Raw genomic sequence first — 14,562 nt, 5'->3', positions numbered from 1 at the left:
CTGGTCATGCCATTGCTTTTGGAGCTCTTGGCTGGCCTGAAGGGTTTTACTGGCCTTTTTCATGTACTCAGCCATCCTAGATCTTAGGCCAAGTACATAGTCCACTATGTCTTGCTTTGGAGCTTTTAAAGGTTGTTCCCAACCCTCCTTAACAAGTGTTAGAGGACCTCTTACAGGGTGTCCAAATAGGAGTTCAAAGGGGCTGAAGCCCACTCCTTTTTGGGGTACCTCCCTGTAAGCAAAAAGGAGGCAAGGTAACAGGATATCCCATCTCCTGTGGAGTTTTTCAGGGAGTCCCATAATCATGCCTTTGAGAGTTTTGTTAAATCTCTCCACCAGTCCATTTGTTTGTGGATGATAGGGTGTGGTGAACTTGTATGTCACACCACATTCCTTCCACATGGCCTTTAAGTAAGCAGACATGAAATTGCTTCCCCTGTCTGATACCACCTCTTTTGGGAAGCCCACCCTGGAAAATATTCCCAGGAGGGCCTTTGCCACTGCAGGAGCTGTAGTGGTCCTTAGAGGAATTGCTTCAGGATATCTGGTGGCATGGTCCACTACCACCAAGATAAACCTATTTCCTGAAGCAGTAGGAGGGTCAAGGGGGCCAACTATGTCAACCCCTACCCTTTCAAAGGGAACCCCAACCACAGGCAGTGGAATAAGGGGTGCCTTTGGAGTGCCACCTGTCTTGCCACTGGCTTGACAGGTTTCACAGGACTTACAAAATTCCTTTGTGTCCTCTGACATTCTAGGCCAATGAAACAAGGGGACAAGCCTGTCCCAAGTTTTCATTTGCCCCAAATGTCCAGCTAAGGGAATGTCGTGGGACAGAGTTAGGAGGAACTTTCTGTACTCCTGAGAAATCACCAATCTCCTGGCAGCTCCAGGTTTTGGATCCCTTGCTTCAGTGTACAAGAGGTTGTCCTCCCAGTAAACTCTGTGAGAGTCACTGACATCCCCATTTGCTTGTTTGACAGCTTGCTGCCTTAGACCCTCTAGTGTGGGACAGGTATGCTGTGCCACACTCAGCTCCTCCCTGGCAGGCCCCCCTTCACCCAAAAGCTCAGCAGTATCTGCTTCCAGCTCCTCCGGTGTAGGTTCTGCATAGGGTGGAAATTCTTCTTCCTCAGAAGTTGAACCACTGTAGAGGGAGGGATAGTAGGTAGTGATTTACCTTTACTAACCCTCGCTTTTGGAAGCACTTGGTCCATTCTTCCAGGATCCAAGTCACCCTGTCCTTTTTGCTTTTTGGCCTGAGCCCTTGTCAAAGCAAAAATATGCCCTGGAATGCCCAGCATTGCTGCATGAGCCTCCAACTCCACTTCTGCCCAAGCTGATGTCTCTAAATCATTCCCTAATAGACAGTCTACAGGTAAATCTGAGGCAACCACAACTTTCTTTGGACCAGTAACCCCCCCCCCCCCAGTTGAGATTCACAACAGCCATGGGGTGGCTAAGAGTTTTGTTATGAGCATCAGTTACTTGGTACTGGTGACCAAGTAGGTGTTGTTCAGGGTGGACCAGTTTCTCTATTACCATTGTAACACTGGCACCTGTGTCCCTGTAGGCCTGAACCTCAACACCATTTATTAGGGGTAGTTGCTTGTACTTATCAATGTTAAGGGGACAAGCAACCAAGGTGGCTAAATCAATAGCCCCCTCAGAGACTAACACAGCCTCTGTGGTCTCCCTAATTAGACCAACCCCAACTAAGTTACCAAAAGTGAGCCCAGCTACTCCCTTGGATTGGCTATTAGTAGGTTTGCTCCCACCACCACTGCTATTACTAGGGGCACTAGGTGTAGCAGCAGGGGTTGTAGTGGTAGGAGGCTTGGTGCTTTTCTTTGGACAACTGGGATCTGTTGTTCAATGGCCTTTTATTTTACATAAATAGCACCATGGTTTCTTTTCTTTGTTTTGATTTGAAGAGGATTTGGGCCCACCACCCCCACCAGAGTGTTTTTGTGGGCCTGATGAAGACTCATTTTTAGATTTGTCCCCACCCTTGTCAGAAGACTTACCATCCTTCTTCTTGCCATCTTTGTCACCCCCGTATGAACTTTTCTGTTCACCCTTGTTCTGACCCATTTGTCTGCCTTCTTTCCCAATTCTTGGGGAGAGGTCAGATCCGAGTCTACCAGGTACCGGTGTAGCAAATCAGACACACAATTATTAAGAATATGCTCTCTCAGGATTAAGTTATACAGGCTTTCATAGTCAGAAACTTTACTGCCATGTAACCACCCCTCAAAGGCCTTCACTGAATGGTCAACAAAGTCTACCTAGTCTTGTGAAGACTCCTTTTTGGTTTCTCTGAACTTCATCCTGTACTGTTCAGTGGTTAAGCCATAACCATCTAGGAGTGCATTCTTAAAAACTGTAAAATGATTGGCATCACTTTCTTTCACAGTAAGGAGCCTATCCCTACCCTTTCCACTGAAAGATAGCCATAGGATAGCAGCCCACTGCCTTTGAGGGACCTCCTGTACAACACAGGCCCTCTCAAGTGCAACAAACCACTTGTTAATGTCATCCCCCTCCTTGTAAGGGGGAACTATCTTATGCAGATTCCTAGAATCATGCTCTTTTGCAGGATGACTATTTGGAATACTGCTGCTGCCACCATGGGTTTCAAAACCCAATTTCTGTCTTTCTCTTTCTATTTCCAAGGACTGCCTATCTAAATCCAGCTGTTGCTTCTTGAGCTTCAGCCTGGATTGTTCCACTCTCAATCTATTGAGCTCCCTTTCTAACACTGTCATCAGGGTGGGTGGGTTGGGCATGTCTTGAAACAGAAGAATGGTGAGAATGAACAGAGGGAGACCTGGCCCTAACAGATGGCAAACTAACATTCTGGCCTACAGAAGTGACACTTCTACTGTGATGAGAAGCAACACTATTACTGTGATGTGAAGCAACACTTTTACTGTGATGTGAATTCACATCAGTACCAGCTATGCTAGGTGGCCTGCTAAGGGGCAGGTTGGAAAGATTCCCTCCCAAATCTTTTGCTAGAGGTGCCCCAGAATCAGAGTGGGAACCATCAGCTAATTTCTCACCAGAAGTGCCAACAAAGGTCTTATCTTGTTCAACTAGCATGTTAACTAATAGTTCTCTAGAGGGATTCTTCCCTACCCCTAAACCTCTTTCTACACAGAGACTCCTTGCTGCCTTCCAGCTAAGGTGACCATAAGCAGTCTTGGACAGATCAACAGTTTGGCCTGTGCCAGACATTTTAGAAAGTGTTTAAGGGATAGAAAAAGAGAGAAAAAACTTTTCAGAACTTTTTAAAGAACAGAAAAAAAAACTTTTAAAACTTTTAAAGAACTTTTTGAAAGTTTAGAGGTACTTTTCAGCACTTAGTAAAGAAGTGAGAGAAGAAATACAAAACCTTTTGGTTAGGTGTACATACACTGAACTTGTTTTGTATATTTTTCTCTTATGAAAAGTACAATGACAAAAGTGGTAAGTAGTTGTAAGGACTTATCCCACCGCTGCACAACCAATGTAGGAGGCTGGACTGGCTTGTAGTGAGTACCAAGGGGTACTTACACCTTGCACCAGGCCCAGGTATCCCTTATTAGTGTAGAGGGGTGTCTAGCAGCTTAGGCTGATAGAAAAGGTAGCTTAGCAGAGCAGCTTAGGCTGAACTAGGAGACGAGTGAAGCTCCTACAGTACCACTAGTGTCATATGCACAATATCATAAGAAAACACAATACACAGATATACTAAAAATAAAGGTACTTTATTTTTATGACAGTATGCCAAAAGTATCTCAGTGAGTACCCTCAGTATGAGGATAGCAAATATACACAAGATATATGTACACAATACCAAAATATGCAGTAATAGCAATAGAAAACAGTGCAAACAATGTATAGTCACAATAGAATGCAATGGGGGCACATAGGGATAGGGGCAACACAAACGATATACTCTAGAAGTGGAATGCGAACCACAAATGGACCCCAAACCTATGTGACCTCGTAGAGGGTCGCTGGGACTGTAAGAAAACAGTGAGGGTTAGAAAAATAGCACACCCCAAGACCCTGAAAAGTGGGTGCAAAGTGCACCTAAGTTCCCCAAAGAGCACAGAAGTCGTGATAGGGGAATTCTGCAGGAAAGACCAACACCAGCAATGCAACAACGATGGATTTCCAGACGAGGGTACCTGTGGAACAAGGGGACTAAGTCCAAAAGTCACGATCAAGTCGGGAGTGGGCAGATGCCCAGGAAATGCCAGCTGTGGGTGCAAAGAAGCTGCCACTGGATGGTAGAAGCTGAGGATTCTGCACAAACGACAAGGGCTAGAAACTTTTCCTTTGGAGGACGGATGTCCCACGTCATGAAGAGTCGTGCAGAAGTGTTTTCCCGCAGAAAGACCGTAAACAAGCCTTGCTAGCTGCAAGGGTCGCAGTTAGGGTTTTTGGATGCTGCTGTGGCCCAGGAGGGACCAGGATGTCACCAATTGCGTGAGGGGACAGAGGGGGCGTCCAGCAAGACAAAGAGCACACTCAGAAGCAAGCAGCACCCGCAGAAGTGCCGGAACAGGCACTACAAAGTGGAATGATTTGGTGCTCACCCGAAGTTGCACAAGAGAGTCCCACGCCGCCGGAGGACAACTCAGGAGGTCGTGCAATGCAGGTTAGAGTGCCGGGGACCCAGGCTTGGCTGTGCACGAAAGAAATCCTCGGTGAGTGCACAGGAGCCGGAGTAGCTGCAAAACACGCGGTTCCCAGCAATGCAGTCTAGCGTGGGGAGGCAAGGACTTACCTCCACCAAACTTGGACTGAAGAGTCACTGGACTGTGAGAGTCACTTGGACAGAGTTGCTGAGTTCAAGGGACCTTGCTCGTCGTGCTGAGAGGAGACCCAGAGGACCGGTGATGCAGTTCTTTGGTGCCTGCGGTTGCAGGGGGAGGATTCCGTCGACCCACGGGAGATTTCTTCGGAGCTTCTAGTGCAGAGAGGAGGCAGACTACCCCCACAGCATGCACCACCAGGAAAACAGTCGAGAAGGCGGCAGGATCAGCGTTACAAGGTCGCAGTAGTCGTCTTTGCTACTTTGTTGCAGTTTTGCAGGCTTCCAGCGCAGTCAGCAGTCGATTCCTTGGCAGAAGGTGAAGAGAGAGATGCAGAGGAACTCTGATGAGCTCTTGCATTCGTTATCTAAGGAATTCCCCAAAGCAGAGACCCTAAATAGCCAGAAAAGGAGGTTTGGCTACCTAGGAGAGAGGATAGGCTAGCAACACCTGAAGGAGCCTATCAGAAGGAGTCTCTGACGTCACCTGCTGGCCCTAGCCACTCAGAGCAGTCCAGTGTGCCAGCAGCACCTCTGTTTCCAAGATGGCAGAGGTCTGGAGCACACTGGAGGAGCTCTGGGCACCTCCCAGGGGAGGTGCAGGTCAGGGGAGTGGTCACTTCCCTTTCCTTTGTCCAGTTTCGCGCCAGAGCAGGGCTGAGGGATCCCTGAACCGGTGTAGACTGGCTTATGCAGAGATGGGCACCATCTGTGCCCATCAAAGCATTTCCAGAGGCTGCGGGAGGCTACTCCTCCCCAGCCCTGACACCTTATTCCAAAGGGAGAGGGTGTAACACCCTCTCTCTGAGGAAGTCCTTTGTTCTGCCTTCCTGGGCCAAGCCTGGCTGGACCCCAGGAGTGCATAAACCTGTCTGAGGGGTTGGCAGCAGCAGCAGCTGCAGTGAAAACACAGGAAAGGCAGTTTGTCAGTACCCGGGTCTGTGCTAGAGACCCGGGGAATCATGGGATTGTCTCCCCAATACCAGGATGGCATTGGTGGGGCAATTCCATGATCTTAGACATATTACATGGCCATATTCGGAGTTACCATTGTGAAGCTACACATAGGTAGTGACCTATATGTAGTGCACGCGTGTAATGGTGTCCCCGCACTCACAAAGTCCGGGGAATTGGCCCTGAACAATGTGGGGGCACCTTGGCTAGTGCCAGGGTGCCCACACACTAAGTAACTTAGCACCCAACCATTACCAGGAAAAGGTTAGACATATAGGTGACTTATAAGTTACTTAAGTGCAGTGTAAAATGGCTGTGAAATAACGTGGACGTTATTTCACTCAGACTACAGTGGCAGGCCTGTGTAAGAATTGTCAGAGCTCCCTATGGGTGGCAAAAGAAATGCTGCAGCCCATAGGGATCTCCTGGCACCCCAATACCCTGGGTACCTCAGTACCATATACTAGGGAATTATAAGGGTGTTCCAGTATGCCAATGTAAATTGGTAAAATTGGTCACTAGCCTGTTAGTGACAATTTGGAAAGAAATGAGAGAGCATAACCACTGAGGTTCTGATTAGCAGAGCCTCAGTGAGACAGTTAGTCATAACACAGGTAACACATACAGGGCACACTTATGAGCACTGGGGCCCTGGCTGGCAGGGTCCCAGTGACACACACAACTAAAACAACATATATACAGTGAAATATGGGGGTAACATGCCAGGCAAGATGGTACTTTCCTACACAACCACCCCCCCCCAAACGAAGGACAATAAGACTAGCCATGACCTGATGAGTCTTCATTGTCTAAGTGGAAATATCTGGAGAGTCCATCTGCATTGGAGTGGGTACTCCCAGGTCTATGTTCCACTGTATAATCCATTCCCTGTAGGGATATGGACCACCTCAACAATTTAGGGTTTTCACCTTTCATTTGTTTTAGCCAAAGTAGAGGTTTGTGGTCTGTCTGAACAATGAAGTGAGTGCCAAACAGGTATGGCCTCAACTTCTTCAGTGCCCAGACCACAGCAAAGGCCTCCCTCTCTATGGCAGACCAACGCTTTTCTCTAGGGGTCAACCTCCTACTGATAAAAGCAACAGGTTGATCCTGGCCCTCAGAATTAAGTTGTGATAAGACTGCCCTTACCCCTAATTCAGATGCATCAGTTTGGACAATTAATTTTGTGGAGTAACAGGGGCTTTTCAGGACAGGTGCAGAGCACATGGCCTGCTTCAGCTCCTCAAAAGCTTTCTGACAGCTAGCTATCCATAATACCTTTTTAGGCATTTTCTTAGATGTGAGGTCATTAAGAGGGGCTGCAATGGAGCCATAGTTCTTTATGAACCTCCTGTAATACCCAGTGAGGCCTAAGAAGGCTCTCACCTGGGTCTGAGTTGTAGGGGGAACCCAATCTATAATAGTTTGGATTTTCCCCTGAAGTGGTGTAATCTGTTCTCCACCTACCAGGTGTCCCAGACAAACCACTTTCCCCTGCCCTATCTGGCACTTTGAAGCCTTGATAGTTAGGCCTGCCTTCTGCAGGGCCTCCAAAACTTTCCATAGGTGGACAAGGTGATCATCCCAGCTGGAGCTAAAGACAGCTATATCATCTAGATATGCTGCACTAAAAGCTTCCAGCCCTTGCAGGACTGTGTTCACCAACCTTTGAAAAGTGGCAGGTGCATTTTTCAATCCAAAAGGCATTACTGTGAACTGGTAATGGCCTCCAATGGTTGAAAATGCTGTTTTTGCTTTTGCATCCTCTGATAACTTGATCTGCCAATACCCTGCAGTCAAATCAAAGGTGCATAGATACTTGGCAGATGCCAGTGTATCTATTAGCTCATCTGCCCTGGGTATAGGGTGAGCATCAGTTTTGGTTACCTGGTTGAGACCTCTATAGTCTACACAAAACCGCATTTCCGTCTTTCCATCCTTGGAATGAGGTTTTGGTACAAGTACCACAGGAGAGGCCCATTGACTTTCAGAGTGCTCAACCACTCCCAGTTCAAGCATTTCTGCACTTCTTGCTTTATGCAGTCTCTGACATGGTCAGGCTGCCTATAGATCTTACTTTTGACAGGCAAGCTGTCTCCAGTATCTATAGTGTGCTCACACCAAGAAGTGGTGCCTGGCACAGTAGAGAAGAGTTCAGAAAACTGACCCAGGAGATTTATGCAGTGGTCTTTCTGCTCAGCAGTAAGACAGTCTGCCAAAACTACACCTTCCACTAGAACATCTTGTTCTGTGGAAGAGAAGAGATCAGGGAGAGGGTCACTCTCTTCTTCCTGTCCTTCATCTGTTGCCATGAGCAGGGTGAGATCAGCCCTGTCATAGTAGGGTTTCAGGCGATTGACATGGAGCACCCTAAGGGGACTCCTGGCAGTGCCTAAGTCAAATAAGTAGGTGACTTCACCCTTCTTTTCAACAATTATGTGGGGTCCAACCGATTTATCTTGGAGTGCTCTTGGGGCCACAGGCTCCAAGACCCACACTTTCTGCCCTGGTTGGTACTGAACCAAAACAGCCTTCTGGTCATGCCATTGCTTTTGGAGCTCTTGGCTGGCCTGAAGGGTTTTACTGGCCTTTTTCATGTACTCAGCCATCCTAGATCTTAGGCCAAGTACATAGTCCACTATGTCTTGCTTTGGAGCTTTTAAAGGTTGTTCCCAACCCTCCTTAACAAGTGTTAGAGGACCTCTTACAGGGTGTCCAAATAGGAGTTCAAAGGGGCTGAAGCCCACTCCTTTTTGGGGTACCTCCCTGTAAGCAAAAAGGAGGCAAGGTAACAGGATATCCCATCTCCTGTGGAGTTTTTCAGGGAGTCCCATAATCATGCCTTTGAGAGTTTTGTTAAATCTCTCCACCAGTCCATTTGTTTGTGGATGATAGGGTGTGGTGAACTTGTATGTCACACCACATTCCTTCCACATGGCCTTTAAGTAAGCAGACATGAAATTGCTTCCCCTGTCTGATACCACCTCTTTTGGGAAGCCCACCCTGGAAAATATTCCCAGGAGGGCCTTTGCCACTGCAGGAGCTGTAGTGGTCCTTAGAGGAATTGCTTCAGGATATCTGGTGGCATGGTCCACTACCACCAAGATAAACCTATTTCCTGAAGCAGTAGGAGGGTCAAGGGGGCCAACTATGTCATCCCCTACCCTTTCAAAGGGAACCCCAACCACAGGCAGTGGAATAAGGGGTGCCTTTGGAGTGCCACCTGTCTTGCCACTGGCTTGACAGGTTTCACAGGACTTACAAAATTCCTTTGTGTCCTCTGACATTCTAGGCCAATGAAACAAGGGGACAAGCCTGTCCCAAGTTTTCATTTGCCCCAAATGTCCAGCTAAGGGAATGTCGTGGGACAGAGTTAGGAGGAACTTTCTGTACTCCTGAGGAATCACCAATCTCCTGGCAGCTCCAGGTTTTGGATCCCTTGCTTCAGTGTACAAGAGGTTGTCCTCCCAGTAAACTCTGTGAGAGTCACTGACATCCCCATTTGCTTGTTTGACAGCTTGCTGCCTTAGACCCTCTAGTGTGGGACAGGTATGCTGTGCCACACTCAGCTCCTCCATGGCAGGCCCCCCTTCACCCAAAAGCTCAGCAGTATCTGCTTCCAGCTCCTCTGGTGTAGGTTCTGCATAGGGTGGAAATTCTTCTTCCTCAGAAGTTGAACCACTGTAGAGGGAGGGATAGTAGGTAGTGATTTACCTTTACTAACCCTCGCTTTTGGAAGCACTTGGTCCATTCTTCCAGGATCCAAGTCACCCTGTCCTTTTTGCTTTTTGGCCTGAGCCCTTGTCAAAGCAAAAATATGCCCTGGAATGCCCAGCATTGCTGCATGAGCCTCCAACTCCACTTCTGCCCAAGCTGATGTCTCTAAATCATTCCCTAATAGACAGTCTACAGGTAAATCTGAGGCAACCACAACTTTCTTTGGACCAGTAACCCCCCCCCAGTTGAGATTCACAACAGCCATGGGGTGGCTAAGAGTTTTGTTATGAGCATCGGTTACTTGGTACTGGTGACCAAGTAGGTGTTGTTCAGGGTGGACCAGTTTCTCTATTACCATTGTAACACTGGCACCTGTGTCCCTGTAGGCCTGAACCTCAACACCATTTATTAGGGGTAGTTGCTTGTACTTATCAATGTTAAGGGGACAAGCAACCAAGGTGGCTAAATCAATAGCCCCCTCAGAGACTAACACAGCCTCTGTGGTCTCCCTAATTAGACCAACCCCAACTAAGTTACCAAAAGTGAGCCCAGCTACTCCCTTGGATTGGCTATTAGTAGGTTTGCTCCCACCACCACTGCTATCACTAGGGTCACTAGGTGTAGCAGCAGGGGTTGTAGTGGTAGGAGGCTTGGTGCTTTTCTTTGGACAACTGGGATCTGTTGTTCAATGGCCTTTTATTTTACATAAATAGCACCATGGTTTCTTTTCTTTGTTTTGATTTGAAGAGGATTTGGGCCCACCACCCCCCACCAGAGTGTTTTTGTGGGCCTGATGAAGACTCATTTTTAGATTTGTCCCCACCCTTGTCAGAAGACTTACCATCCTTCTTCTTGCCATCTTTGTCACCCCCCGTATGAACTTTTCTGTTCACCCTTGTTCTGACCCATTTGTCTGCCTTCTTTCCCAATTCTTGGGGAGAGGTCAGATCCGAGTCTACCAGGTACCGGTGTAGCAAATCAGACACACAATTATTAAGAATATGCTCTCTCAGGATTAAGTTATACAGGCTTTCATAGTCAGAAACTTTACTGCCATGTAACCACCCCTCCAAGGCCTTCACTGAATGGTCAACAAAGTCTACCCAGTCTTGTGAAGACTCCTTTTTGGTTTCTCTGAACTTCATCCTGTACTGTTCAGTGGTTAAGCCATAACCATCTAGGAGTGCATTCTTAAAAACTGTAAAATGATTGGCATCACTTTCTTTCACAGTAAGGAGCCTATCCCTACCCTTTCCACTGAAAGATAGCCATAGGATAGCAGCCCACTGCCTTTGAGGGACCTCCTGTACAACACAGGCCCTCTCAAGTGCAACAAACCACTTGTTAATGTCATCCCCCTCCTTGTAAGGGGGAACTATCTTATGCAGATTCCTAGAATCATGCTCTTTTGCAGGATGACTATTTGGAATACTGCTGCTGCCACCATGGGTTTCAAAACCCAATTTCTGTCTTTCTCTTTCTATTTCCAAGGACTGCCTATCTAAATCCAGCTGTTGCTTCTTGAGCTTCAGCCTGGATTGTTCCACTCTCAATCTATTGAGCTCCCTTTCTAACACTCTGTCATCAGGGTGGGTGGGTTGGGCATGTCTTGAAACAGAAGAATGGTGAGAATGAACAGAGGGAGACCTGGCCCTAACAGATGGCAAACTAACATTCTGGCCTACAGAAGTGACACTTCTACTGTGATGAGAAGCAACACTATTACTGTGATTTGAAGCAACACTTTTACTGTGATGTGAATTCACATCAGTACCAGCTATGCTAGGTGGCCTGCTAAGGGGCAGGTTGGAAATATTCCCTCCCAAATCTTTTGCTAGAGGTGCCCCAGAATCAGAGTGGGAACCATCAGCTAATTTCTCACCAGAAGTGCCAACAAAGGTCTTATCTTGTTCAACTAGCATGTTAACTAATAGTTCTCTAGAGGGATTCTTCCCTACCCCTAAACCTCTTTCTACACAGAGACTCCTTGCTGCCTTCCAGCTAAGGTGACCATAAGCAGTCTTGGACAGATCAACAGTTTGGCCTGTGCCAGACATTTTAGAAAGTGTTTAAGGGATAGAAAAAGAGAGAAAAAAGTTTTCAGAACTTTTTAAAGAACAGAAAAAAAAACTTTTAAAACTTTTAAAGAACTTTTTGAAAGTTTAGAGGTACTTTTCAGCACTTAGTAAAGAAGTGAGAGAAGAAAAGCAAAACTTTTTGGTTAGGTGTACATACACTGAACTTGTTTTGTATATTTTTCTCTTATGAAAAGTACAATGACAAAAGTGGTAAGTAGTTGCAAAGTACTTATCCCACCGCTGCACAACCAATGTAGGAGGCTGGACTGGCTTGTAGTGAGTACCAAGGGGTACTTACACCTTGCACCAGGCCCAGGTATCCCTTATTAGTGTAGAGGGGTGTCTAGCAGCTTAGGCTGATAGAAAAGGTAGCTTAGCAGAGCAGCTTAGGCTGAACTAGGAGACGAGTGAAGCTCCTACAGTACCACTAGTGTCATATGCACAATATCATAAGAAAACACAATACACAGATATACTAAAAATAAAGGTACTTTATTTTTATGACAATATGCCAAAAGTATCTCAGTGAGTACCCTCAGTATGAGGATAGCAAATATACACAAGATATATGTACACAATACCAAAATATGCAGTAATAGCAATAGAAAACAGTGCAAACAATGTATAGTCACAATAGAATGCAATGGGGGCACATAGGGATAGGGGCAACACAAACCATATACTCTAGAAGTGGAATGCGAACCATGAATGGACCCCAAACCTATGTGACCTCATAGAGGGTCGCTGGGACTGTAAGAAAACAGTGAGGGTTAGAAAAATAGCCCACCCCAAGACCCTGAAAAGTGGGTGCAAAGTGCACCTAAGTTCCCCAAAGAGCACAGAAGTCGTGATAGGGGAATTCTGCAGGAAAGACCAACACCAGCAATGCAACAACGATGGATTTCCATACGAGGGTACCTGTGGAACAAGGGGACCAAGTCCAAAAGTCACGATCAAGTCGGGAGTGGTCAGATGTCCAGGAAATGCCAGCTGTGGTTGCAAAGAAGCTGCCACCGGATGGTAGAAGCTGAGGATTCTGCACGAACGACAAGGGCTAGAAACTTCCCCTTTGGAGGATGGATGTCCCACGTCGTGAAGAGTCGTGCAGAAGTGTTTTCCCGCAGAAAGACCGCAAACAAGCCTTGCTAGCTGCAAGGGTCGCGGTTAGGGTTTTTGGATGCTGCTGTGGCCCAGGAGGGACCAGGATGTCACCAATTGCGTGAGGGGACAGAGGGGGCGTCCAGCAAGACAAAGAGCCCACTCAGAAGCAAGCAGCAAACTTGGACTGAAGAGTCACTGGACTGTGGGAGTCACTTGGACAGAGTTGCTGAGTTCAAGGGACCTCGCTCGTCGTGCTGAGAGGAGACCCAGAGGACCGGTGATGCAGTTCTTTGGTGCCTGCGGTTGCAGGGGGAAGATTCTGTCGACCTACGGGAGATTTCTTCGGAGCTTCTAGTGCAGAGAGGAGGCAGACTACCCCCACAGCATGCACCACCAGGAAAACAGTTGAGAAGGCGGCAGGATCAGCGTTACAAGGTCGCAGTAGTCGTCTTTGCTACTTTGTTGCAGTTTTGCAGGCTTCCAGCGCAGTCAGCAGTCGATTCCTTGGTAGAAGGTGAAGAGAGAGATGCAGAGGAACTCTGATGAGCTCTTGCATTCGTTATCTAAGGAATTCCCCAAAGCAGAGACCCTAAATAGCCAGAAAAGGAGGTTTGGCTACCTAGGAGAGAGGATAGGCTAGCAACACCTGAAGGAGCCTATCAGAAGGAGTCTCTGACGTCACCTGCTGGCCCTGGCCACTCAGAGCAGTCCAGTGTGCCAGCAGCACCTCTGTTTCCAAGATGGCAGCGGTCTGGAGCACACTGGAGGAGCTCTGGGCACCTCCCAGGGGAGGTGCAGGTCAGGTGAGTGGTCACTCCCCTTTCCTTTGTCCAGTTTCGCGCCAGAGCAGGGCTGAGGGATCCCTGAACCGGTGTAGACTGGCTTATGCAGAGATGGGCGCCATCTGTGCCCATAAAAGCATTTCCAGAGGCTGGGGGAGGCTACTCCTCCCCAGCCCTGACACCTTATTCCAAAGGGAGAGGGTGTAACACCCTCTATCTGAGGAAGTCCTTTGTTCTGCCTTCCTGGGCCAAGCCTGGCTGGACCCCAGGAGTGCAGAAACCTGTCTGAGGGGTTGGCAGAAGCAGCAGCTGCAGTGAAACCCCGGGAAAGGCAGTTTGGCAGTACCCGGGTCTGTGCTAGAGACCAGGGGAATCATGGGATTGTCTCCCCAATACCAGGATGGCATTGGTGGGGCAATTCCATGATCTTAGACATATTACATGGCCATATTCGGAGTTACCATTGTGAAGCTACACATAGGTAGTGACCTATATGTAGTGCACGCGTGTAATGGTGTCCCCGCACTCACAAAGTCCGGGGAATTGGCCCTGAACAATGTGGGGGCACCTTGGCTAGTGCCAGGGTGCCCACACACTAAGTAACTTAGCACCCAACCTTTACCAGGCAAAGGTTAGACATATAGGTGACTTATAAGTTACTTAAGTGCAGTGTGAAATGGCTGTGAAATAACGTGGATGTTATTTCACTCAGGCTGCAGTGGCAGGCCTGTGTAAGAATTGTCAGAGCTCCCTATGGGTGGCAAAAGAAATGCTGCAGCCCATAGGGATCTCCTGGAACCCCAATACCCTGGGTACCTCAGTACCATATACTAGGGAATTATAAGGGTGTTCCAGTATGCCAATGTAAATTGGTAAAATTGGTCACTAGCCTGTTAGTGACAATTTGGAAAGAAATGAGAGAGCATAACCACTGAGGTTCTGATTAGCAGAGCCTCAGTGAGACAGTTAGTCATAACACAGGTAACACATTCAGGGCACACTTATGAGCACTGGGGCCCTGGCTGGCAGGGTCCCAGTGACACACACAACTAAAACAACATATATACAGTGAAATATGGGGGTAACATGCCAGGCAAGATGGTACTTTCCTACAGTTGCTGCC

The sequence above is a fragment of the Pleurodeles waltl genome, chromosome 3_1 (genome assembly GCF_031143425.1).
Source record: "Pleurodeles waltl isolate 20211129_DDA chromosome 3_1, aPleWal1.hap1.20221129, whole genome shotgun sequence".
Classification (NCBI taxonomy): domain Eukaryota; kingdom Metazoa; phylum Chordata; class Amphibia; order Caudata; family Salamandridae; genus Pleurodeles; species Pleurodeles waltl.
Note: the sequence above shows the minus strand (reverse complement) of the source record.